General features: G+C 37.9%; 1 protein-coding gene and 1 pseudogene across 4 annotated transcripts in view; one reads left to right on the top strand and one right to left on the bottom strand.

Moving 5' to 3' along the window:
* IL13RA2 (interleukin 13 receptor subunit alpha 2) overlaps positions 1–27,944 on the top strand; it is a 53,700-nt gene continuing 25,756 nt past the window's right edge. Inside the window, exons 1-3 of one of the 4 annotated variants that reach the window (XM_063601957.1) lie at positions 1–77; positions 624–676; positions 14,423–14,679. The gene's annotated coding sequence lies outside the window, so the exon portion shown is untranslated. Of the gene's footprint in view, positions 78–623; positions 677–14,422; positions 14,680–15,370; positions 15,563–23,670; positions 23,707–27,944 lie in introns of those variants that run through there. The other 3 variants (XM_063601956.1, XM_063601955.1, XM_008971118.5) reach the window with 3 other exon arrangements.
* Positions 25,450–25,565, bottom strand: LOC112438546 (U6 spliceosomal RNA; annotated as a pseudogene).

Raw genomic sequence — 27,944 nt, 5'->3', positions numbered from 1 at the left:
AGACTTAAGGAGGAATCCTGACCATGAAACCTTGAAAATGGTTTCTGAGGAAAGTTGTGGAATCTTTCTCCAGAGAGGTTTGTAAATAGGAGAGAGTCTATCTGTCTATGATGGTTTGAGTGCAGCAGCAAGACCTAGGGATCCCAAGGTTTCTTCTGTAGGGCTAGATTTGATACACCAGCCCTTTTGGAATCATGTTGCCCTTATATAACGCTGGGGTGCACTAGCATTATTTGCATTTAAACAAGTGGTCAAGTGATATATTTGAAAAATATATCCTCTGTAGTAAAATTATAATGTTTAGTTGTCTCCTCTCATTTCCAAACGTGATTTTAATGACAGTTTGAATAATATGCTCAGTATAATTGTTTGCTGTCTCCGTAATTATTATTTCATCAGTGATGATTAGTATTAATATTACTCACTCTTTTTTTGAAAGGAGGGAAAATAGTGTGAGCTATGCCATTCCACCCAAGTCCTGTTAGGTTAAGCGTTCTGTAAAATAAAACAGTGTTTATTTGAATAATTTTCTTTCCACAGACTTCATCAGGAAGTTACCAGATTAAAAGTTCTTTTTCTCTAAGTTAATTTCTTTTTAATCCATTTTACTTTCTTTACATAAGATTTGTAGAAACAATTCACAAGAAGTGGCTGAATCTCACATACATTTGAAAAGGTAAGTTTTAATTTTCTTAAAACTTGTAACAAAATTGTATAAGATAAATATATTTGTAATAAAGCCATATATATTTTAAAGTATTTTTGAAGAGTATAGATCCTCCTCAACTTACAACATGGTTATTTCCCAATAAATTTATTGTAAGTTGAAAATATCATAAGTTGAAAATGCATTTAAAATACCTAACCTACCAAACACCATAGCTCAGTGTAGCCTATCTTAAACAAGCCTAGAACATTTATATTGCCTGCAGATGGGCAAAATATTCACAAAGCCTATTGTATTAGGAAGTGTTGAATATGCCATGTAATTTATTGTATACTTACTGAAAATGAAAAACAGAATGATTGTACGGGTACTTGAAGTTTCTACTGAATGGGTACAGTTTCTACTAAATGCATCTCACACACCTTCAAAAAGTTGAAAAATCGTAAGTCGAACCAGTGTAAGTCAGAAGCCGTCTGTAATTAGAACTGAATGTGAGTTTATGGTTCATCTGTTGAGAAAACGGAAATCCTGAGAAAAGGAAGAATGTATACAAGAGAACAGTGGTAGTATTAGGGTACTTAACTCACAGTCTAGAGCTCTTTACAACACACATCATTACATCTTGCTCTGTTTTGGAGGTTATTTGTCTGGTGAGGTAGCATGAGTTTGTGTATGTCTATTAGAGCTAAGAATCTATTGATCCATAGAAGTGTAAGTGAGGGATGATTCAGAAGAGCAAGTCCCTTAGAGAAGAGGAACACAGGAAGGGTACCATGGCAAAGGGAGACTAATAAAGAAGATATTTTTCATGACCTTAGAGACAACATTTTCATGTTGAAACTCTTCTAGAATAAAAGGAGAGGAGGATTAGAAAGTGATATTGGTTTATCATTCATGAAAATACAAATAGTTGGTATCATGGGAATTTGCCTCATATTAAATATCATAGATGATAGTTAAGAAATTAAATGTGGCATATATTAGCCACAACAAAATCCCACCAAACCTTATGAAAAATAATGTTTACAACTATTAAGTTCTTTTCTAAAATGTCCATAGTAAGCAACATTTATGTAGCTTGGAATTAGAGAGCCTTTCTTTGTCATCAAGTATTTGGGCAACATAGCAAACAAAAATTGTCAAGCAGTGTGCAGACTAAAAACCTCATGGTAATGTGAAAGGCCAATATCACTGATACAGTAAATGAAGGAAAAAGCAGATAACCCATATCTACACACCATTAACTACTTTGTCTTGACGTCTCAAGTTCTGTCTTTGCAAATAACTATAGGTTGCTCTCCTTCCCTTCTAACTCCTCTCTCCCTTCTCTCTGTCATATTTTTCTTCCCTCTAATCCATCTTCTCTAGCCCTACCACATATGCACTGCAAGAACTTATAGATGAATAAAAATACATTTTCTGTCCTCAAGAATCTCATAGTCCAGTACAAAGATGTAGATAGGTAAACTATTATGAGGCAGTCTACTGAATAGACGAAAGCATTTTTCCATATGGGTCAATGGAAACCCAGGCTATGGGTTTCAGAGAGATGATGACGTCTGAGTGGAGTTTTGAATGCTAAATAGGAAGATCTCATTATCTTCTCCTTGGATTATTGAAAGTACTCCCTAACTGGACTTCTTGCCAACATGCTTGCCCTCCCAAATTTTCAGGGAGCTTCCAGTCCAAAGGCAATGAAGCATAAGAAATTCAGGGAATATTTGGAAAAAGGCAAAATGTTTGGTATGACGTTATGAAGGCATGAAGGGATCTAAGTAAAAAAGATGAGCAGAGGCTAAATCATAAGGTGGCTTGTATACCATGAACCCTGTCTTGTAGAACTAGAAGAGCGGTTGAATGTGTTGGCAAGTGGAAGATTTACCCAGTACAATTTGCATTTTGATCTCGTGACATCTAAGCGAAGATTAGATTGAATTAGAGGAGGGTAAGCATGATGTCAGGAAGCGTAGTTAAGAGTCATTATGGAAAAGGTAATGACATCTTCAGCTAGTGCAGTGGTGGGAATAGAGAGCAGTAGACAGACTCCAGAGACATTTAGGAGTTAATATTGACAGGACTTGGTATTGGATTGATTGTGGTAGGTGAGGGAAGAGAGAGAACAAGGATTATCTTATCTGGCTTGAACAACTAGATAGTGGTGCCATTCACTGAAAATATGGGACACAGAAGGAGGAACACTTCTGAGTGGGGGAGGAAGATGATGAGTTCAAGTTTGGACATGTTGAATTTGACTTGCCTATGAGACATCACGGTGAAATTTTCTACTAAGCAATTTGATATAATGGTCTGGAGCTCAGGAGAGCAGCATATACTCTACCTTCTTTGCTTTTTCTGAATGCTTTTAGAATTCATCTTTGACAGCTTAGCCCTTGATTCCATACTGGCTTGTCCCAGTCCTTTATTTTTCTTATTTTCGTGTACTTTTCAGAGGCAGACATTATACATCCATCTATACCTTTTGCGATGCCTAATTCACTTGTGGGCTGAGCGAGGACTTTGCAAAGGCTTCTGAATACTTGCATTTGGCCACCTCACAACTGAGGTCATTCAGGAAAAAGAATGACATTTTAATACTTATTAAAGGGTGCAAAGGACATTTAAATCTTTATAAATACCTTAACAAATATTGCAAATCAGATTCACATGTGTGACCAATTTTACTTGAAAGATTTGTAGGATATTTTCCATTACCCTATTCCCCTAATTTAGGTTTTCAAACTTGTAGGAAAAAGTAGAAATGACACTGCTTTCCTACACAAGCTTCCTTTAAATTCTTTATTCTATCTTGTGGGTTCCTGGGATTCTGCAACTCACTTAGGCATATGAAATCGATAAACTAGGGAAGCAATCTTGTCATTGCTATCTGATCTTTTGAGACTTACAATTAACTGTAGATGTTGTATCTCAATATAATCCCTGCTTTATTTTCTCCAAAGGAAGGACCTCTTATATATCAACAGTGGACCTTGAAAAAAATTTTTTTAATTACACTTTAAGTTTTAGGGTACATGTGCACAACGTGCAGGTTAGTTACACATGTATACATGTGCCATGTTGGTGTGCTGCACCCAATAACTCGTCATTTAACATTAGGTATATCTCCAAATGCTATCCCTCCCCGCTTCCCCCACCCCACAACAGGCCCTGGTGTATGATGTTCCCCTTCCTGTGTCCTTGTGTTCTCATTGTTCAGTTCCCACCTATGAATGAGAACATGCGGTGTTTGGTTTTTTGTCCTTGCGATAGTTTGCTGAGAATGATGGTTTCCAGCTTCAACCATGTCCCTACAAAGGACATGAACTCATCATTCTGTTAAGTGCTTACTGAAAATAGTTATTTTACTTGAAAAAAGATTCAAGAGGTTTAAGCACAGTTGCCAAGTAAGACAATAAGGTCTTCTTGCTTTCCCATCTTCCTCTGTTTTGATGTTTTGTCATTATGTTTACCTTCCACTTTCTTAGAATTATTATTTCATTTATGCATGCATCCATGTGTCTATACATTCATTCTTTACACGTTACTAAAATTTTCCAGTCCTAGTCTCTGTGCCTCGCAAAATACTCAAGAAAAGAATTAGTCATGTTGTGCAAAAGTGCAAAGGTAAAAGACGAATACATACATGCTTCTTCCCCACATAGCCCTCTTGAGTACTTTATATGAATATCAATGTATTTTTTAGAGAAAGTAATTCCTGCCTTAGGACCCAGGCACAATGGAGTGATACCAATATTGGGACTTGTAACCCCAGTAACATGGAAAGGGGTAAATCCTGGCAAGTTATAGACAGGTGGAGCTTTATTTTATTCACCCCTTGCCCACTCTTCTAATCAAAACTTTCCATCACCTAATTCACATGTAGGCTTACTATGTGCCATGCACATAGTAGGTGCTTTACACGTATTAATTCCTTTAATTCTTACTACAATCCTGTGGATTAAGCCCTATTATTATCCCCATTTAAAGGATGAGGAAACTGAGGCATAGAGAACTTTAGTACATTTTCCAAGGTCGTACAGTCAGTAAATGATGGAACTGAGATTCAAACCCAGGCAGACTGGCTCCAGATTTACGTTCTTGGCCAATATACTATGGTATGAAACTTGTTTGATTAATTTAGTGGGTAAATCTGTATTTCTGTCAGCTACTCCGTGTCTTCTTCTAAATGTGGGCTACATCTGTTTGCTAGAGAGCAGCTCAGAACCAGGGAAGATGGTATACATCTTTGCTCTCAACATTTAAATGTAGCACCCAAAGATTAATGGAGAATCCCCCAAAAAGATCTACTGAAACTAGCACCAATAGAAAATTGGTGTAGCAATTTGGTGACAAAGGAAAGAAGAAGTATTTCTTTTTTATAAAGGGGTCTTTTGAGTCCTGAGATTATAAAACTTTGAACAGCTCTCTCTTCAGGAAAATCTTTTTATTTTATTTTATTTTGCATTTTTCTATTATTATTTTTTAGAAGTGGAGTCTTGCTATGTTGCCCAGCCTGGCGTGAAACACTTGGGCTCAACCGATACTCCTGCCTCAGCCTCCTGAGTAGCTGGGACTGCATGTGTGCTCCACCATGCCTGGCCTCTTCAGGAAAATCTTCAGTTATTGTTCCATAGTTGTCACGTTAGTGCAAAATTTTAAAGTCAGTCTTCAAATTTGAATTGAAAAGGAAGAAAATGAGATATTTATAGGTAAGAAAATCTCATATTTTGATGTGGTAATGTAATGAGCCAGGCAAGGAAATATTCTAGAAAAGTATAAGAACTTTCAAATAATGAGTCTTATAAAGTGAATAAGACTGTGTAGCTTTTAAAAGCTTGGTGATTACTAATGTAGTGTTAACATTGCTGAAGCTTTGATTGTTTAAAATAGAGTAGGTTAAAAGAAAGAGTGCAGAATTCGTATGACAGGTTACCATGTCAGATAATATACTTTTGTAATTGAGAATAAAGGACAGAAAAGACTATAATCAATGAACATCATTTACTTTACCTAGTGATATTTAATAATTATTCCTATCAATAAATATTCATCTTCAGTAGTGTGTTAATTCTCTAGAAGTCATAATTTTCTAGTTTTAGAAATACCTATGCCTAAGCCTGGTACATAAATGACCACTAGGCAATCTCATTCAGGCTCAGGGCTTTAAAGTAACATTTATATATTACTAACTCCACAATTTTTATCTCTAGTACTGAATTCCACCCTAAGCTCCAGACTCATGTAACCACTCTCTACTCTGTATGTCTACTTGAAAATCTAATGAGCAGCTCAAACTTATCATGTCCCAAACTGAATTCTTTATTTTCACAATAAGCCTGCTTCTTCCCCAGTGTGCCTCATTTCAATAAATGTCATCACCCTTTACTTAGTTGCTTAGGCTGGAATCCTTGGCATCATTTTTGATTAACCTCTCTCTCTCATAACCCACATCCAATCCTTTAGAAAATTATACCAGCCCTACGTTCAAAAAGTATTCAGAATATGGCACTTTTTGCCATCATAGTGCAAGTCACCATCATCTCTTGACTAGACAATTTCAGGAGCTTCTTAAATCATCTCCCTGATTCCATTTTGTATCCATCCAACTTATTGTCTCTTCAGCAGCTGAGTGATCTTTAAAAAATTAGTAATACCATTCACCTCTCTGATCAAAACCTTCCAAGGCTCACCATCTCACTTAGATTAAAAGCTGAAATCTTTTAAACGGCCTATGAGGCACCATACAAACTGACCCCTCTACCTCTCTGACCTTTCTTTCTTCTACTTTCCTCCTTGCTTACTCTGCCCCAGCAACACAGGCTTCTTTGCCACAACCCACCAGTTACAGTCCCACTTCAGGACCATTGCATTTGCTATTTCTTCTGTCTGAAGCACTCACTACTCAGTTATCTTCATGGGTCCTTCCTCAGCGAGGATGTTCCTGATCATCCTTTCTAAAATAGCCTTGTTCTCTCAGGCCACCAGTCTATCTCGCCTCTTACCTGATTTTTTTTTTTTTGATGGTTTATAATTACTTAACATATTTTTGCTTGTTTATTTGTTTATGGTCTCTCTCCATTACTAGAATGTAAACTCAACAAGTGTAGGAATTTGTCTATTTGTTCATTGCTATATCCCAATTACCTAGTACAGAACTCAATTAATTAATTCAATTAATAATTATTAATTGAATAAACGACTGACTGAATGAACGAATCACTAAATTGCAGTAACCTAGGGAGATAGTAGGTCTTAATCTTAGGAAAGAACTAAAACATGTCTTCAAAGATACACTGCCAATCTAAAATAGTTTACAAGATCACCCCAATATTAATGTAAAAATCCAGCTCTTCTCTTTTCTGGGAATACAGCCACTTTAAAGTCAATGTTAATATGTAGTGAATATGATCCATAAAATCTGTAATTTTCTTGTAAATTAAATAAAAGGATTCATAGATGAGGTGCTTTTGAAACTCTGTTTCGTAACCTATTCAAGCATTTCAAAACCTACAAGCCACTAATAAAGTGACAACTTGAGAAAATTAATATTTATTTTTGGCTGGGCATGATGGCTCACGCCTGTAATCCCAGCACTTTGGGAGGCCGAGGCAGAGGGATCGCTTGAGGTCAGGAGTTAGAGACCAGCCTGGCCAACATGGTGAAACCCCATCTCTACTAAAAATACAAAAATTAGCTGGGCATGGTAGTGGGCGTCTGTAATCCCAGCTACTTGGGAGGCTGAGGCAGGAGAATCGCTTGAACCTGAGAGGTGAAGGTTGCAGTGAGCTGAGATGGCACCACTGCACTCCAGCCTGGGCGACAGAGTGAGTGAGACTCTGTCTCCAAAAAAAAAAAAAAAAAAAAAAAGAAAGAAAACACAAGATATACTGCCAATCTAAAATAGTTTACAAGATCACCCCAGTATTAATGTAAAAGTCTAGCTGTTCTCTTTACTAGCAATACAGCCACTTTAAAGTCAGTGCTAATATGTAGTGAATATGATCCATAAAATCTGTGATTTTCTTCTAAATTAAAAAAAAAATTCATAGATGAGGTGCTTTTTAAACTCTGTTTAGTAACTTGTTTAAGCATTTTAAAACCCACATGCCACTAATAAAATGACAACTTGAGAAAATTAATATTTATTTTTGATGCTTGTTTTTCTGAAATTATGGTGTATTGTGGCTATTAGGGATTTTCTGTTGCTTGTCTACTCTCCAGCTGGGACTTAACTTCTTAATTTTATTAAGACTCAATCCAAGGACACACATGTGTACCTTCTGGTTTCCTGCTGATAGTTCATTAACAGGTTCATTATGTGTTCGTTCCTGTCTCAGCATTATCAAGAACAAACCAGGAAAGATCATGATTTTATGGCAAAATTTTATATGATTGCTTTTCTGAACTCTTTTGATTGAAGAACTGTTTATTTTATAACACATTTTAGACACTAAGGGGGACAAATAAAAAAGAATTTTTTTGTAATTGCTATTCTTGGAAAAAAATAGGTAGAAAAAGATATATATTTGGTAATGCTGAAGAATATCCTAGTGTGTTTTCATGCATTTATGGAGAAAGGAGTTTTTACCATATTACATTAACTATTTTCAAATGATTCAAATAAAGATTATTTATTATTAAATGGCAGTGTGATCTAGTGAAAACTGATTCTATTATTGGCTTTGTCACTAACTAACTAAATAACCCTGATTAGGTCTTCTTTCCTTTTGAGGCCTCGATTTCCTTGTCTGTAAAAGAGGTAGTTAGACTAGAGTTCTTAGATTTGTTTCAGTCATACGAGTTTAAGGTTCTGTGAATTCGATACTTCCTGCCTTTTGAGCGTTGGAGTATCAGTTTTCATGAGAGGATAAATTAATAAATATTTTGTTACCTTGATAATTGTTGAAGCTAGATAAATGTTACATGTGATTTCATTATATTAATTTTATTTTTGTGTATGTTTGAATATTCTTACAATAGCAAATTTAGAAATACAATTATTACATTTTATGATAGATAATTTACTATATTCAAACTGATGTTGCAAAGTCTATTTTATGTCTATAATGTTTTCTTTCATTGTCCTCTGAAATATTTATACAAAATAGCAGCCCCTTTATGTTCATTCCAGGGCGGTTTTCTTCAGTTTTTGGGTAACCGTGCCAAGGTGCAGACCAGATTGCAAATTTTCCCTGTGTACAGATTTTCAAGGTGAAGGTATTCATTAATCAGGAAGCTAGCAAAAGTTTTTCATAAGCATAGTATAATTTTTACTGACTTGGTAACCCACAATGTATAATTTAAGTTGGCTTAATTATCTGTAACTAATTCTTAAATCCAGGATGATTTTTCTCTTTGACATCCTACATATTGCCAGGCCGTTTCTGGAAGAAAGTGGGGCAGACTGTTGTAGCTAAGAAAATGTCTTGATATCAAGCAATCTTGGATTCAAATGCCCATTTCAGCCACTTCCTAAAAGTGAAATCTTGGGGAAATGATTTAACTTTTCTGAGCCTTAGTTTCCTCTTCCGTAAAATGGAAATGCCAATAGTAGTTTCTACATCATGGGGTTATTGTGAGGACTAAAGAACATGAGTAGTCATTGAACATACTGCCTGACATGCAGTTTAAATCAGCAATATCAGCCCATAACAGTTATTATTATCTTTGTCATTTGGTTATTTGCATTATTCAAATAAAATTATATGTGGAGGAAGTTTTAAAAATAAGGGAGGAAATATGGTTACATTTAATAAATATTTATTGAATACATGCTATATTCTAGAAAATGGATTTACAGAGGCAGGTAAGGCACACTTCTTGCCCCTAAGGAAGTCACATGCTAAGGTCAGAAACAGACATGTGAAACATTAGTCAGGACTGAACCTGATGTAGTGGCATAGTAGGGAATTGCTGTTATGCTAGTATTTAAAGGGAAGTAAAAACAAACCAAGACACAAAAATTTCCAGCCCGTCACTGGATTTGAAACACCATCAGCATATTTTCCCTTTGGATTTTCTACATTCTTTGATTTTTGGAATCCATGAGCAAATATCTTTGGGAAGAGTAAATAATGTCAATTAACACTTTAATGGATATTTGTTTTCGTATTAATTAGGCTACAGAGCAAACTGCTATAATCAAGCAACCTCAAAATATGACAGCTCAAGCAAAAGACAAAAAGATGGGAAGATAGCACTGCTGCAGGAGGTCACTCAAGGCCTGGGGTCCTTCTACCTGGTTGATTTGCCACTTCCTAGTGTATGTTGACATTGTCAATGTGGTTAAATATGGCTTCCACTATTACATCTGGGCTACAGCCTGCTGGGGGGAGGGAAAGAAGAGGAGAAATGATTTTCTTGTCAAAACATGACTCAAAGGTTGCACACATCACTTCTTGCATCTCATTGTCTAAATTTCAGTCATATTTTCATACCAAGCTGCAAAGGAATCTGGAAAATGTAGTCTCTAGACTGGAGGCCATGTACACAGCTAAAACTCATGAGTTTCTATCACTATAATAAAAGGAAAATTAGTAGAATTGACACTGGGACATAATTAGTCTCTGCTGAAGTTCATCAACAATTTTACCTTGATTAGCTTCCTAAAAGCCCTAGGCTTTTACAAAAAGGTAGGCTCTGTGAGTTTGATACAGAAAGTGTTATAAAGAAGTGTCAACCTCAAATAATCAAAAAGGTAAAAATCTAATTTAAAGAGAGTTTATTCAAGTGCAATGTGTGAGGATGGACCTCAGAAACACCAACTCCAAGGGAATGGAGTCAACATTCTGAAGTAGGGAAGGTAAGGTTTCATTTATACAGGCAGAGACAGAGGAGTTTTTAGCAGGATTACAGCATTATTCATACAAGGCTGGTGCTTAGTTATAGCAATTTGATTGGTTATGGTCAGTGTTTCTTTTTGGAAAGGATATAGTTAGCATTTTTTACAGAGAGTGTAATCATCATGGGTTTTCTGTCATCTAGTTTGAGCAAAGCAGGACACCAGAGGGGAAGTTAATCTATAACAGAGTCATTGGTTAAGAAGGCAGGAGGTTTTTGTCCCTGACATTGTTTAATTGTCTCTAGTAATTGTACAGAACAAGAACAATAAGAAAGTGAGTCAACGTATAAACTGAGAACAGAAGTTGTATCCATCTGTGACTTGAATCACAGTTACATTTCTCTCAAAGCTTATTTTTTGGGATTCCACAGTTTTCAAATTTTACTTATTTTCACAGATGGTTGACTTGTCTGGGGTATTTTCTGATACCAACAAATTCTCTAAATCTCCGATTCTCTGACAGCAACTGGGCATCCAACAATTCAATTCAATTATGACACTATCTGTAGTTAGCACAGACATGGCAGGTTAAGGGCTCAGTCCCACAAGACTGCCCCACTTCAGATGCCAGTAGCAAGTCCCAATGCTTCAGACTAACTGGCTCTTCAGTTTCAATAATTTGATAGAATGACTCACAGAACTCAGGAAAACACTACTTACTATTATCGATTTATTATAAAAAAAATACAATTCAAAAGGTATGGGGTAGGGAGTTGTGGACCTTCCATGCACTCTTCAGACATGCCGCCCTTCCAGCACCTCAGTGTGGAAGCTCTTGGAACCCTTTGGTTTAGGTTTGTTTTTTTTAAGTGGAGGTTCCATTGTGTAGGCATGATCGATCAAATCATTGGCCATTGGTGATTGACTCAATCTCTGAAACTTCTACCATCCCTGGAGGTCAGGGGTGGGGCTGAAAGTTCCAACCCTCTAATTGAGTGGTTGGTTCCTCTGGCCACTAGCCCCTATCCTCCAAGAGTCACCTCTTTAGCATAAATTCAGGTGTGGTTGAAAGGGGCTCATTATGAATAACAGAAGGCATTCCTATTACTCGGGAAATTCCAAGGGTTTTAGGCACTCTGTTCAGATAACCCGGGACAAATGTCAAATATATATTTTATTATTCTACAACTTGGTATTATCAGGAGCCAGGGTGGTTCTCCAAACCATCTCTGCTTGAAGATACTCACCATTTTGACAGCACAGGTAGAGTTTGTTGTTCTCTCCTCTGAGCTCCCTTTGCTGCCAATGACCTCTATCATAGTGTACTGTTCTTCTCACACTGTACTGTAAATATTTCATAGTTTCTGTTTTCTATCCCTTTAACTAGAATGTGAGCTACAATGCTTGGCACATTATTGCTCTGTAACTCTTGAATGAGTGAATGCCAAACAGTCTGGCACAGCTAACCTCTGTGGTCTCTGTTCATGACTGGTGTTAATTGTTAATTCCAGTTAAGTTTCTAGGGACTAGACCCTGATATTGCTAACTGTATTTTTCAAATCTTGTGGGTTTCCTGAGAATCTCAGCTCAGGTTTCCTGCTGTTGAATCTGTGGTAGTCTAGAGGGTGAATTCAGAGTTCATAAATTAGTTTTATCAAACTAACTGGATTTGGGGGAAAGCAGGCAATCTTGATGCCCTCTATCTCACGGAGTGTGTTCTTTATAGGACACTGATGTTCTATGCAATATGCCAACTTTACCAAATAACTTTTCAAGTCAGTCTTGTGGGGATGGTTTGATTTTTAAAAAATGCCTTTAGAACCTTAGAAGTGACATTTGCATGAATGTTTAAAAACTGTTACCAAATTCAGGGAATTTTGTTTAAAACCATGTGTGTACATGTACATACACATATAAACTAAATGTCAAAGGGTTGTTTATTCTTCTTGTTTTTCCTATTTAATGCCCTTTAACCTTACCAAGGCCATTAAATACTTGAGACATTAGATACTGCCTTTGCTGATTACCTCATTTGCACAGCAGTTTAGGAATACTCATTTCCTGTTTTGATAATTAACAGAATATTTGGGATTATAAAGCTTTACAGAATGACTTCTGCCAGTTGACCGTTTTAGCTACTGAGGTATCAAACAAAACAAAACAAAACAAAACATCCCAGCAGTGGAATGACTCTATAGGAAGAGCATAAGCCTAGGTGTCAAATCTGGGTGACCTAGGTTTGATTTCTTCTGAATTTTTGACTTCTGGAAAGTAACTTAATAGCCATTTGTAAAACTAAAATAATACCCACTTGCTTATCTGAGGGGGATAATAGATAAAATAAAGTAGTATATATGTTCCTGCTGGAGAGGCTATGGAACGTCCTTGTCTAGCCTAGCCCCATTCTAGCTGCACCTAATTGTGTCAGCCTAGGAAGTCTGAGCCCTGACATGGCCCTGGCCCAGTGAGAACCATTCTCTGTTAACAGGTAGAAGTCTGGAAATAGCCTAGTGTGTGCTATGCCTCTGGAATTGATTTGGGCCCCTGGGAATCTTTGTAAGCATCAGGCTTTAGTTCTCACCTCTTTCTCTACCATCTGATGTTGGCTATTTAATTGACCTCAATCTGGAAGCTCAATTTTTCCTCTGTCTCTGTTGAAATTGAGGCCCAGGCCTAAATCATTTTTCCTGGTTCTGCTGGCCCTTTTCCAGGCACTGCTGACTGCCTGCATCATTTGTATCATCTTGCTCAGTTCTTTGAAAATAATGACTTAATCTCAACTGTCCTGAAAAACTTCCCCATTCTTAGGCTTTGATGTACCTCTTCACTCCACACCCATTGGGTAACACTTACCCAGGTCTGCATCAAATTTGGTTTTACACCTTCTCTTCAATTTGGTGTAGACCATCTTGCAGCTAGAGAGGGGTTGCCCCAAGTAGTCTTGCCCATCCTCCTTTCTCTGCACCATTCAAGTTTACCCCCAAATCTTCTTTTCTTAGGCCTTGAAACATGCCTTGTATCTGGAGCAGAGATTAATGTTTGCTAAGGTACAAGCATACAAGTATCAATGACAAAGAATATATTTATTCAAACCTAAGAATATATTTATTTGTATTGATGCCAATAGAAAGCATTCAAATAGGACTTTTAGTAGATTAAAATTAATTATCTTTTTAGTGTATTTTTTTTCACACCAAGAAGCAAAGCTTACCTTATGCTTTCACTGATTAAGCTATCAAATCAAGGTGGAAGGGAATATCTAATGGACTTTAACAACCAAGGCATGGTGCATTATTGTTTCCAACTGTATTTGATTAACTAAATTTAACTTGTGGTTTGCATTTCTACAAATAAATGTACTTTATTACTCCAAGATATTATTATGCTTCTATTTCTTTGAATTGTACTTCTCCAATATCATGGTATATAATAAGAATATCACAAAGCTGGGTTAGTGGCATTGAAAGATAAGTTATAGCATAGTGAAATATTTGCAGGAGCTAGAGGATTCAGGGGAAACAGAAAGCTTGAAGAAAACTTCCTGGAGGTGTTTTTTTTCTTTTCTTTAAATAGAAGAAGACAAATTAGTTAATTGAAAATGCAATCTCAGGAAAAAGAAAGAAGATTTTGAATCTAGATCTTCTTTTTCTTACCATCGTGTCAGCATATTCTGATTAGAAAATTCCTCCCGTAGGCCTGATAAATAATTTCTGCTAAAAATTATTGTGAGACAGCCAAATCAGCTGACATCCGAAAAGTAAATACCAAACTCCCTAAACAATTCCCAGTTTCTTCCCACCCTCCTAACTTTAATTTAGGGAGAAACATCAGCTATGGAAATGAATAAAAAAGAAAGACATTTAGGGGTAAAAAACATCTTGGGGTAAAACATAATGCTAATAGTGGAGAGAGGATTGCACACATGGCCCACTCTTCATTCACACTCTTGCCTTTTATTTGTTTATTCACATATTTAGTGTAAAACCTATCTGTAGAATCCGAGAGAAATTATCAAGTCTGAACCTGTGTTCCAAAGCAAGGAAGATAATTTGTATCTATTGGATGGTGTAGAGATTGGATACAGCCTTAATCCATTCCCTTTTGGGAATAAATGACTGGCATCTCATCTGCTCCAGAAAAGCATCAAAAGTATTCTGGCTTCTTATGGCTTTGCGTGGTTCCTGGACATGGAGATTAAACCAGGGGCAGACAAAAACTCTTTGGAGACTTGAAGGTAAGGGACAATTTGGTGGTGGCCTGAACTTACTTAATTTTATCTGGGCTGAAATAAACTCTTGTTTGATTGTGTAAAGAATGTTTTGATAAATTTTCAATGGGAAACAAAATGTACACACAACACTTACTGAATTTTAATTGCAACACCAAGAATTTTAGAAATCAAGGGAGCTTTAGACATGATGTAGTTCTATTGGCTCACTTTACACAAGAAAACCTGACAATTGCTTAGGGAAAGTACAGGGACAATTTTTGTTTGGGAATAGGAGGTTAGACTAGATTATTTCTGAGATCCTATTCAATAAATTTTTGAAACTGAAGGCCAAAGAGGTTAAGGAAATTGCCCAAGGTCACAGAGCTGACTGGGAGGGAAAGCCTAGAGTAGAATCCAGGTTTCTGGATTCCTTATCTATTTATGACTCCTTTCGTACTTAAAGGTATTTGAAACTCAAAATAATAATGCCTTTGGGTAGTACACTTTGAGGAAGCAATCAAATGCTTACCTTTGGATTATCTTTTAATTCCCAAAGTGATGAGTCACATAGCTAAAACAAAAACAACAACAAAAAGAAAACACTGGCATACCAAGATGTTTTATCAGGAACTAATTAAAAGGGGAAAAAACCACTCAGATGAACTTTGTAATTTCCTCTGAATCTTTTGACAAATGTAACCTTAAATGCTGACCTATTTTGAATGCAAATTTTCTAATGACAGTTGGTATTTTTCATGGATAAAGCAAGAGCTCCTCCTACTTTTTAAAAGAAAGGCTTTAGTTCTAAGATCCTTTAAAATCCATTTAAACTAAGGAGCTGTTCATTGAGACAGACTTCAGTGGTATTACAGAATTTGGTTACAACTGGACACATTGTTCATATAGAGTAAGTATGGGACTTTAGGGGAGGAAGTTTGCAGGTAAGAGGTAAATTATTTTGAATATTTGTTTCACTTTCTTCACCTTTTCCTAATGGGATCATGAATCTTTTTTGGGCAAAAATTGATTTGATACAACAATAATTTGGGGAGTCCTGCATTTTTTTCCCACATGAAGCTAGTGGGTGCTGGATCATCAGTATGGATAGCACTATTGCTTTAATTTTTATTGTTGTTTTCTTATTAGCCTTTATTTTCTATAAAATTCATACCTCTTTAAAGCAAACCTGGTTTTTTTGGTGATGGTAAGGTAGTTGCATTTTAGAGTTAGGATGTTCTCTGAGATTAATTTCTATGTGATTTTTTTCTTTAAGTCAAAATCCTTGACTTTGCAGCAACTTTTATCTCAAGCTCACAGATAATCAGAACTTCTCTAAAATGAATGATTTCATTATCTTTGTATGATGTTTTGAATTAAGTTATAGAATATGCATGTCCTTTTATGCATGATATAATTTGTTCATATATTATGGTTTCATTATACAGTAGAGTTATTCATATAAAATTTCCAATTTTCACAGCTTTTGCTCTGAAATGAACTATCATCTTATACTTCTGATGTTTGTTTTCCTCTATAGTTAACACTTAAATAATGAACATCACTTTTACAAACTGCACCCATTTTGGATGCTTCCAGATTAGTTTTCTTCTTTAAATATGTAAGAAGATACATAAAACCAGGACATGAACACCAAGGATTAACCAGCTCTTTAAAAAACAACTTTTTAAAGAGATTGGTTCTCACTCTGTTGCCCAGGCTGGACTTGAATTCCTGGGCTCAAGCAATCCTCCCTGTTTAGCCTCTCAAGTAGCTGGTACTACAAGCACACACCAGCTATTTTTGATTGAAATTTTTAAAACTCTGGAATGCTTTAGAGTGGAATTAGAATTCAATCCCAGGTCTTCCTTACTTCAAAATCTGAGCTCTTTCTCCTATTCCACACTGCTTACTAAGGTATCAGACAATAAAAGATTTCAGCTATTTTTGACTGAAATTTTAATAAACTCTGTAATGTTTTAGAGAGTTTGCGACTCAAGTAAATTGCACGGGATTATTATTATCATTATTATTACTAAGTGGGGAGAGTACTAAGCTAAGGACTAAGAAATCTGGTTTCCAGTTCTAGATCTCCCTTGTATAGCTGTGTGACCTTGGAATGGACACCCCACCCTCCCTATCTTACTTTCCTCATCTGTAAAATGAACCAGATGTCCTGACTCTACCTAATGTCATGAAAGGCAATAAAATGTTAGAAATAACTATTTAAACAGTAGGATAAGACAAAGGAGAGGCAGAATGCCTATTAGATTGTTTTTATTTTTTTGGTGCTGAGATCTTACCTGTAAATGATTAGTTGCTGCTTCCAGGGCTTTTTTTTTTTTTTTTTTTTTTGAAAATCAAAGTAATGTACCATGTGTATTTTGCTACAACTTGGAGAAGTCAGGGTGGGGTGGGTTGCTTGTTCCTTTTGATATATTTTTAGTGTCTTCAAGGAATCAATAGGAGGTGGCTTCTGGACATGAGGGAAGCACTAGACAGCTAACAATTGAATTACTATGCCCACTGTGCTACAGACATTTTACATACACTATTCCATTTAATCATTTCGTAAGCCTTATGTAGGCTAGTAATATTGCCTTCGTTTTATAGATAAGAAAATTGGGATAGAGATAGCTCAAGTATTGAAACAGAAGACTTCCCTTATGCCCCTCATAGGTCATGCCACAGGGGTCAGTTCATTGGTGTCAGGCTGCTCAAACCCCTAGGGGGAGCATGCAGACAGGCAGGTGCAGAAGTCATGGGGAGCACTTTTGGCTTCAACCCCATGGCAGCATCTAGGGGTGAGTGTTTATGATTCCTGAAGCCCAAGTGGGTGTGTGTTACAGTGTGCTCTTTCAGCTTTGCTGTCTGCCGATGGCTTGTATTAATCAGCTCAATTAGACCCTCTGCCTTACCGCAAGGACAGAGGGCTTTCTTTTATTATTATTATTATACTTTAAGTTTTAGGGTACATGTGCACAACGTGCAGGTTAGTTACATATGTATACATGTGCCATGTTGGTGTGCTGCACCCATTAACTCGTCATTTAACATTAGGTATATCTCCTAATGCTATCCCTCCCCGCTTTCTGTATCCCGAGTTCTTGCCCAGTGTACCGGAAAAATCAGATCACACATTGGCTTGGAGGATGAATGCAAGGTTTTATTGAGTGGTGGAGGTGGCTCTCAGTGAGATGGATGAGGAGTCAGAAGGAGGATGTAGTGGGAAGGTGATCTTCCCCTGGATACTCCCCCAACCGCTCCTGGCCAAACTCCCCTCGGTGTCCACGTTGTTCTGCCATCACTGGTCTGCTGATGTCTGCTGGTGTCTGCTGGTGTGTTCCTCTGCTCTTCTCAATGTCCAACTGCTTGTGTCCATGTCCGCTATGGTCTCAAGTTTTTATGGGCACAGTATGGGGGACATGGTGGGCCAGAGTGGTCTTGGAAAATGCAACATTTGGGTATGAAAACAGGAGTGCCTGTTCTCGCTTAGGTCCATGGGCACAGGCTCCAGGGTGGAGCCCTTGCCAGGGACTCCATCCTTCTCTACCCAGCACTTTCCTGTCCCCCTCCTGTATCACTGTCATGCCAAGATCTATGTGGCTTTTTCCATTACTCCATGCTGCTTCTGTGGTCACTCTGAGACAATTCTGAGAAGATAAGCTCTTTAGAATTGGGTCTTCCATTGTGCCTGTGGGGTAAAAATTTATTCTGGGGAGATGAATAATGTATAGGGTCACATAGAGTAGATTGGTAGGTGCTTCCATGGTGTGATGTGGGAGGCAGTGATAGGTGAATGCCCATAAATGTTATCTTCATTGGCCTGTCATAGTTACTTTTCCTGAGATTTTTACCACTAAAGTAATGCTTTTTTGTTTATTTTTCTTTGCCAGTGGGGAGGTTGATGGGAAAGTTTCAATTTCAACTATGCATACCCCTAGAAAGGTTCATGTATGAAAACTTTTATTGTCTAATATCTGAGTAGGCAGTGTGGAATACTAGAAAGGGATCAGAGTTTGGAGTGACGCAGACCTAGGATTGAATTTTGATCCACCACTTACTAGCTGTTTAATTTGCACATGATACTTCATCTCTCAGAGCTTCACTTTCTTCTTGAGTAAAACAAAGATAATAATGCATATGCATTGACCCTTAGCATAATAAACATAATGTGTCAATCATCTGCTGTGGATAGCTGTGGGAGAATGGGAAGAGCACTAGAATGGAAGTCAAGAGACTTGGTGTCCTATGACACCAAATATGAAGCCATATTTGTTTCATTCATTCAGGTAAATACTTATTGAGCTTCTACAATGTGTCATGCACTGTGCTAGGCACCAGGGATACATCAATGAACAATCGGAAGTCCCTGTCTTCTCATATCTTAAATTCCAGTTTCACGCTAACCTAACTATATCCATATCCTGGTCATGTAGAGAGGAATTATTGTTCTCCACATTTTAGAGACGGGAAACTAAGGGTTAAATGATACAATGGTGAGCAAAATAAATATGATCCCTGACCTCACAAATATGATTGCAGTCCAATGAAATATAAATTAATCAGATAATCTCAAAAATTAACATAAGATTAAAACCATGATAAGTCTCTAAAAGAAAGGTAGTCAGTTCTCTGAAAACATTTAACAGGGACTTCATCTTCTTTGAGCAGGTGACGTCTGAGCTGAGAACTGCAGAATGAATCAGTGCTAACCAGATGATCCTTCTCCATGTCCTTACTCAGATTCTTCTGGAATTCCCTCGGCTCCTTTACATCCTCTTTAGTGGCTATTGCAAACTTTTTCCTCTCTTTTTAAGCCTCCAACTCAGCTATTATGCATTTATCTCAGGAGATGGGCTTGCCTGCTATTTCACACACACACAAAAAGACATCAGGTCTGTTTGAACCACTTATCCACCCACCTTCCTGTTTTTTACACACACATTGAATTGTATCTTCACTCATGCTTTTGTCCTGTCCGAGAGGCAAAACTCGCCCTCTATCAGTCCCAGTTCAATTTGTCTGTGATTTAGAGCCCATGCTGTCCTCTTGCTTTCTCAGGGTCTCTTTTCATAATTATCCTCTTTCTTCTCTGTAGTTTTAACATTTTCCTCCCATTGAGTTCTTTTCACGACAAAAATAAAAATAAAAAGTAAATAAAAGAGACACCTTTTCTTGACCATTCCCTGTATAACCAAGTTCTGTACAACCTATATAACAAGGCTTCAATAAAAAGTGGTCCACACATATAACTGCCTTTACTAAGGTGGCTAATTACTTCTTATTTCCAAATGCAACAGACACATTTCAATTCTTGTCCTACTTTCCCAAGCCCCCAAATTTTTTGACATGTGACGCACTTTGCTTTTGAATACTCTCTTTTTGAAATCTTCTGCTTCATTAGTTTCTGTGATACCACTTTCTCCTTTCCTTCCTCCTACTTTTCTGGTCACTCTGTAGTCTCATTTGTGAACTACTCTATTGCAAATGCTACGTGCAAATTCAGTGGTCCAAATATCTCTACAATCTCTCCAGTTCTATTCTCTGTTTTCAACTGATCACTAAAGCCTGTCCATTTTACCTTCTTAATATATGTTATGTGTTCCATCTTTTTTAGAGCATTACTATTTTCGTAGTGTGGGCCTTCATTATCTCTATCCTGAAGTATTTAAAAGTCTCCTAACTTGTTGCTTCTGTGTCCTTTCTTGTCCCCCTCAGATCTGTTCTTTCAAGGGTGTCAAAAGCCCTATTCCTGCAGTTTATATGTGTTAAACTGAGCTGTCTATTGGATATATCCCTCAGGTTTAGAAATCCTTCAGTACTAACTGATAGCTCTCAGGATTAAGTCCAAAGTCATTTAATGTGGCTCAAAAGGCATGTCTATGTACATCTTATACTGCAGCCAAGGCAAACTATTTGTAGATCCCTGAATTCATTAAACTTTATCAACTCTCTGCATTTATTTAATTACCTGACCACCATTCCCAAGACCAGATTGAGTACCTGTCCTCTGTGCTTCTAAGTGCTTGCCTCTTTCCTGGAACTTACTACATTGTATTATAAGTGACATTAGTATGAATCTAGTCCACAAATGGATATGCAAGAAAGTTCACATTTTAAAATGTTCTTATGAGCTATCCTGTAGTCAACATTCTACCAGGAAAGTAAGATACGCAATTTTAGTCAATACTCAAGCCTCCTGTTGAGTTATGCAAATATTTTGAGGCTTAGGCTACACCAAAACCCAGATGCTCCTCAAATTATGATGAGGTTATAATAAACCCATTGTATGTTGAAAATATAAGCTGAAAATGCGTTTAATACACCTAACCTACCAACATCATAGCTTAGCCTAACCTCCCATAAACGTTCTCAGAACCCTTACATTAGCCTACAGTTCAGCAAATCATCTAACGGAAAGCCTGTTTTATAATAAAGTGTTGACTATCTCATGTAACTGCATATCATTAGCCTGGGAAACGATCAAAATTCAACATACATCAAAATTGTGATGGTTTTGCACCATCATAAAGTCAAAAAATTGTAAATTGAACCATTGTAAGTTGGAGACCATCCGTATTGGAGAGGCCTTTTTGGCTATTGATCATTAATCTTCTGTCAACTCCCTGATGTACTCTCTGATACCCCATTTTGTCTCCACCTGGAATGGTCCTTTCATGTTTGCTGCTGCTGCTCCTATGCTGTGCTTGGGGGCTTGGGGGACTGGATCACTGCTGAGTTTGGGTCCCCTGTATTTCAGGCTCAGCACACTCATTGAAACTTTTCTGAGCTTTTGCCCCTGTTTTAGGCTGCTGCCATCAAATGTTGAGCTGTTCCCTATTTTCCCTGCCACCACCAACTCCTATCAGACTCCTGTCTTCTTTTTGTCTAAAGTCTGTGTCCCTTTTCCATCTCTCAGTGCTCTAAAAGGAATTTCATCTGTTCTCTTGATATCCTCACTGATATGAGAGAGCATAATCTCTCCATGAGTCTGGGTTTTGGAAAAATTAAAACCAGGAAGGCAAGTGTGGACAAGTGGCAATAGGGGAGGAGGAATTCCCTTGGGTAAGAAACAATAAACAGGGGCCCATTTATCTTCTAGAAACGGGGTGAAAAAGAGAAAAAACAGAGCAAACCACAAATGATTGTCTCAAAATAATGTAGCCACATACTTGTCTGGTTAGAAGACTGTCCTCTTCACTAAATGGTGAGTGCCTTTTAAAATATTGCAGAATTTTATTCACTTATATTTTAGCAGAGAGTACAGAGGAGACTCACAGTGCAATCTAGGGAAGAGAATAGAGAAAGCTTATAGAATGAAGTAGTACCTGAGCTAAATCTAAATGACTAGACTAGGTAAAGCAGTATTGATATCAGTGGGAAAAGACTTAGAGATAAAATAAGACCCAACTTTTCAAGACCTATAAGTAGAAGATGAGTCTAAAAGTGGAAAAGTATTGCTTGCCATGCTAAACATTTCGTATGTTGTTTTATACGACAACACAATATAGAGGCTAAAGGCACAAACTCTGAAATGGCATTGCCAGGCTTTGAATTTTGGCTCCATCACTTGATAGCTATGAGACCCCAAGGAAATCATGTAGCTTCTCTGTGTCACAGTTTCTATATTAGTAAAATGTGATAACATCAGTACCTACTTCATAATACCATAGTAAGGACTAAGTGAATTAATACAGTGAAGTGCTTAGAAAAACACTGTCACACCAGAAGCACATTGAATTGTGAGTTATTACAAATTATTCTGCAGAGCAATGGGAAACCAATGAAAAAGTTTGAACTTATTTGACTTTTTAGAAGGTCATACTAGCTACAGTGTGAGAATAACCAGAACCTGACTTATTGTAAGACGGAAAATGCATTAGGAGGTTATTGCTGTTGATTAGGCAAGAGATGGTGATGGCTAGAATCTGTCGTGGCAGTGAAAAAGGAGTGATACAGATGGACTGCAAAGATGCTTAGAATCTTTAGGATATTGTGTATGTGCATAAAATGGTGGTTGAGGATAAATGAGAGAGAGGAATCTAAGATGACTTGTAGGTTTCTGGCTTGGGAAGTCATCCTAGAATTTGATAAAGGAAATAAAGAAAAGGAAGATCATAAGTTGTGTTGGCCGAGCGTGGTGGCTCACACCTGTAATCCCAGCACTTTGGGAGGTGCTGGTGGATCACCTGACGTCAGGAGTTTGAGACTAGCCTGGCCAACATGGTGAAACCCTGTGTCTACTAAAAATACAAAAACTATCCAGGCATGGTGGCAGGTGTCTGCAATCCCAGCTACTCGGGAGGCTGAGGCAAGAGAATCGGTTGAACCTGGGAGATGGATGTTGCAGTGAGCCAAGATTTTGCCACTGCACTCCAGCCTCGGTGACAGAGTGAGACTCTGTCTCAAAAAAAAAAGTTGTGTTAATGTTTTGGGTATTTGTAATCTTCATGGATTTCGTTTTCTCTGAAACAGAGAAAACTGAATTATATCATCCATCAGTAATTTGAAATCATGTATTGAAGGATTTTCTAGATACTTTAAGATAATCTGACTAAGCAGAAATTTAGTTACTGTTCCAAGGAAGATATACTTTCTTCTCCATGCTCTTCTTTGATAAGTTTGTTAATTATATAGCTTAAAAATATTGTTGAGAAAAATCCTTTGGTGACTGATGAGTGATATTTGAGAAATGGACAGGACTTGACTATGGATTGGCTATGGTGGTGTGTAGATGTCTAGGGTAACTCTCTGGCTTCTACTGTTGAATGGATACTGCAAGAACACCTGTTTTCAAGTGGGAGATCATGATTCTGGCATTTGACATTTTGCATTTGATGTATGTTTGAGACTTCCAAGTGAAGATATTTTAAAAGCAATTAGATATACATCCCTGGAGCTAGAAGAATAGTTCACATGAAAGATTGTCTCAGTCTGTTTTGTGTTGCTATAAAGGAATACCTGAGGCTGGACAGTTTATAGATAAAAGAGTTTATTTGGTTCATGTTTCTGCAGGCTGTACAAGAAGCATGGTGCTGTCATCAGATTCTGGTAAGGACCTCAAGAAGATTTCAATCATGGTGGAAGGCAAAGTGGGAGCAGGTGTGTCACATGCAAGAGAGGGAAGAAGAGAGAGTGAGGAGGAACATGCCAGGCTCTTTTTAACAATCAGATCTACATGAACTAATAATAGAGCAAGAACTGACTCATTACCAAGGGGACAGCACCAAGCCATTCATGAGGGATCTGCCAAAGACCTCTCACTAGGCCCCACTTTCAATATTGGGGATCAGATTTCAACATGAGATTAGGAGAGGACAAATATCCAAAGTATATCAGAGTTATATGTTTGGAAGTCATTGGTATATAGAGGATAATGGAAGCTGTGGGGGCAGATAAAATTACCTAGGGAGAATATAGAATCAGAAGAGGTGAAGGCCTTGGGCCAAACCTCAAAGAACTCTGACATTTACTATTAGGATAAGTAATGGATAAGCCTGAAAATGAAATGAAAAAGTGACCAGAGAGGTAGAAAGAAAACTGGGAAACAGGTGTCAGAAAAGCCAAGGGAAAGGTGTTTTAAGAAGGATGATGATAAACAGGTGAATGCTGCTGAAATATAAATAAGGTTGGGATTAAAATATTAATTAGATTCAGTAACATGGAGGTCATTATTTATTCTAGTGGGATCTGTTTCAGTAGAGCCATGGATTGGTGGTGAGGTGAAGGAAGAACCCAGAAGAAAATGGAGTGATGAAGAGCTAGAGGGGAAGTTTCTGGAAATTTGGCTGTGAAGAAGATGGGAGTATTGGGGCAGTAGCTGCAGACAAATATGTAGGCAAAGTAATTTGTTTCTATATTTACGGTCAGGGAGAAATGAACAGGTTTAAAAGTGAATGAGATACATGTAGCTGAGATGTGTGTATCCATACATACATCTTATGTATGTGGAAGATATATAAGAAAGATGAAAAAAATGAGTGTAACATTTTTGAAAGTGTGAGCAGGGTTAGAATTCAAAACAGACACAAGGAGCAGGAAGGAAAGGAGAGAATGTGGAAAGATTCTTGTTTCAAATCAGAAAGATGAGGGAATTTCCATCTGATGGTTTCGATTTTGTTTTTCAAAGTAAGAGGCAAGCTCATGTGCTGAGATCAGGGGAGAAGGGATGAGACGATTTAAGAGAATGGAAAAGGTTTGTAATGGTCAGTAATGGAATGAAGTTGAACAGAGACAAGTAATAGGGCTTCTGAGTAGTACTGTGGGCTTATTTAAAATGAAATGTTATGCACTTATCATGGAACTAATCTATAGTGGGACTTCTTTCATGGGCACTCACCTGCTCAGGTACAAGCACAGAAAAAATCTGAGAGTTTGATTCATCCAGAATTGGGATTTTGTTAGGAAGTTATAATAAAAAGGCAGAGGGGCAAGTTTAGTTTGGGGAATGCAAGCCGATCTCGATTTAATAAAGAAGGGGAAAAAGCAAAATCTGGCTGATGGATTTGGTAAAAACAGACAAGTCTGTGAACTGAAATTTTTGCAAAGCTGAAAAATGATCACAGTGGCAATACTTAAATACACAAACTAGAATGAAAGAAGATTGATGGAACATCATTTAACTTCTCTGGCCTCTATTTCTACATCTGTATTTAAGCCATGGTCATAGATAGTGGAAGCCAAGAAAGTGTTTGCATATGAAAATTTGTACATATACTTCATTGTCTTCTGGTTGTAAGTATCAAGAAAATAAGGAGGGCTTAGGACCTCCCTAAGAGTGCCCCAACCTTTTTAAAAAATCTTTTTTTAATGGAATGCTTCAAGAATTTATGTGTCATCCTTGTCCAAGGGCTACGCTAATCTTATCTGTATCATCCCATTTTTAGTATATGTATTGCTAAAGTGAGAACCCCACCCTTTTCTAAGGAGTAAAGTGGGGCTAGAGGGTAAGAGGTGCTAGTCATTCTAACCCTCCATTGATGCTTTAAAATGGAAGACAAGGCCATGCTCTTTGAAATGATTCTACTCCATATAGTTCTGTTTCCCTGGCATGCTTGACTTTGCTCAACCAGCAGTGATTAATCTCAGGTTATGGAATCAGCTATCTTCTTTAACTAGCACTTTTGCGGGAAGAACAGTGTACACTGTTGATAGAAATAACATGATTCATTGAGAGAAAACTTGAATTTCAGGATATTCTGATAATAACCAAAGCATGTGGAGTGAGCTGCGAGTCATTGGAAAATGTGGAGACAGCAAAAGATTAAAGCCGTGTGAGTGCACTGCCAGAACAGCATTCGGAAAACTGTGGCAACAACTCATGATGGTGGAAGAAGTGCTATGGCACCTGTGAGCAGCTCATAGCAGCAGAATCACTAGAAAGCCATAGAGGGTCCTCCAGCACTTATATCCTTTTTTTTTTTTTCTTGAGACAGAGTCTTGCTCTGTCTCCCAGGCTGGAGTGCAGTGGTGCAACCTTGGCTCACTGCAACCTCGCCTCCTGATTGAAGTAATTCTCCTGCCTCAGCCTCCTGAGTAGTTGGGATTACAGGCACCTGCCTGCAGAGACAGGGTTTCACCATGTTGGCTAGGCTGGTCTCGAACTTCTGACCTCAAGTGATCAAGGGCGCCTAGGCCCCCTAAAGTGCTGGGATCACAGGCATGAGCCTCAGTGTCTGGCCCACTTATATCCTCTTATTTACAACATTCAGGACTTTGAAAACCTCAAAGGGGGACATTGAAGTATTGTCATATTATATTTTTGTCCCTGTGAAAAATGTCTACTTCAACATTTTGTGGTTGTAATATTTGCAAGTGGGGTGGCTGAGTATGGTTTATTTCCCAGGTACTTGGTCAGAGGCTTTAGCCAAAGGAAATGCTATATAAGCTAAATGTGGCCCTTCATAAGAATGCTGCAGGAGCTTCAGACTCAAAGGTTATGTGGAAAAGAGACTGTAGAAGCACATACTTCTTTGATTACCTGGAAATTTGGGGTTAAAAGGATATGAACTTTTTTTTTTTTTTTTTTTTTGAGACAAGATCTGGCTCTATTACCCAGGCTGGAGTGTAGTGACGTGATCTCAGCTCACTGCAACCTCTGCCTCCCGCATTCAAGCAATTCTCTCACCTCCCAAGTAGCTGGGACTACAAGCGTGCACCACCACTCCTGGCTAATTTTTGTATTTTTGTAGAGGCAGGGTTTCACCGTGTTGGCCAGGCTGGTCTCAAACTCCTGACCTCAAGTGATCTGCCCGCCTCGGCCTCCCAAAGTGCTGGGATTACAGGTGTGAGCCACTGTGGCTGGCCTAAAAGGATATGAGCTTTTAAAGTGTTTTGATATGCATTTTTCAATACTCCTCTAATTAGTTTTAGATCACAGGTTCTGCTTTAAAAAGACAGTGGTTTATGTTGCGCTCACATGACTGTCTGGGGGTAGCTAATCCAGCCACGGCTGCATGAAAAGTACGCAGCTTTATTGCATGAGGCCGACAAGGGCCTTGGGCTACTCTCAAATTGTTCTGCCATGCCTAGGGTGTTTCCCTCATTTGTTTGATCAAAGGTGGCTCAATGCCAAGACCACATTCTAACAAGCAGGCTGGAGGAAAGGAAAAACAGGTAAGGGGAGAAAAGGTCTATTCTCTTTAAAGGCCTGACTCAAGGGATTGGAGATAACACTTCCATTTACATCTCTTAGACCAGAACTTAATCACCTGCCACATATAGCTGAAAGGACACTCAGAACTATAGTATTTGTTTTGTGTGGCCACGTGCCCAGCTATAACTTGGGGGTTCCATTACCACTGAAGGAGGGGACAGTGAATATTAGGAGACAGCTAGTAATCTCAGCCACATCACCTCCAAAAAGGATTGCATCAATTCACATTTCGACCAGTAGTCTGAGAGAAAGCCCACACTTTATGACTATTTTTAATTTTTTTGGTCTGCCCTGTCAATAGACTTGAGGGCAGGAAACACTGTGTCTTGCTTGTTTTCATATCTGCAGCGTTGAGTACAAAATGGATCTCAGGAAATGCCTGTGAAATAAAGATCTGGATGGATGCCTGTGGCCATGTCAGCACCAATATAGCAAGCAAAGGTATAAATTAAGCACAGGTTATAAAAATAGAGACTCTAAGGAACCTTAAAAAACATTGTCTAGCCTAGGCTCAAAAGCAGTTATCAAAACAATGAGAAAGTGGGAGAAGTAAGTAAACCTACCACTTACGATTATGAGGTGGATTTAGTCTTTAAGCCAACGAGTGTAAGGAACCAGTCGTCTTAAAGCTGGA

This window comes from Pan paniscus, chromosome X, assembly GCF_029289425.2.
Source record: "Pan paniscus chromosome X, NHGRI_mPanPan1-v2.0_pri, whole genome shotgun sequence".
NCBI classification, from domain to species: Eukaryota; Metazoa; Chordata; class Mammalia; order Primates; family Hominidae; genus Pan; species Pan paniscus.
The sequence above is the reverse complement of the archived record's forward strand: the minus strand, read 5'-3'. Positions and strand labels throughout refer to the sequence as shown.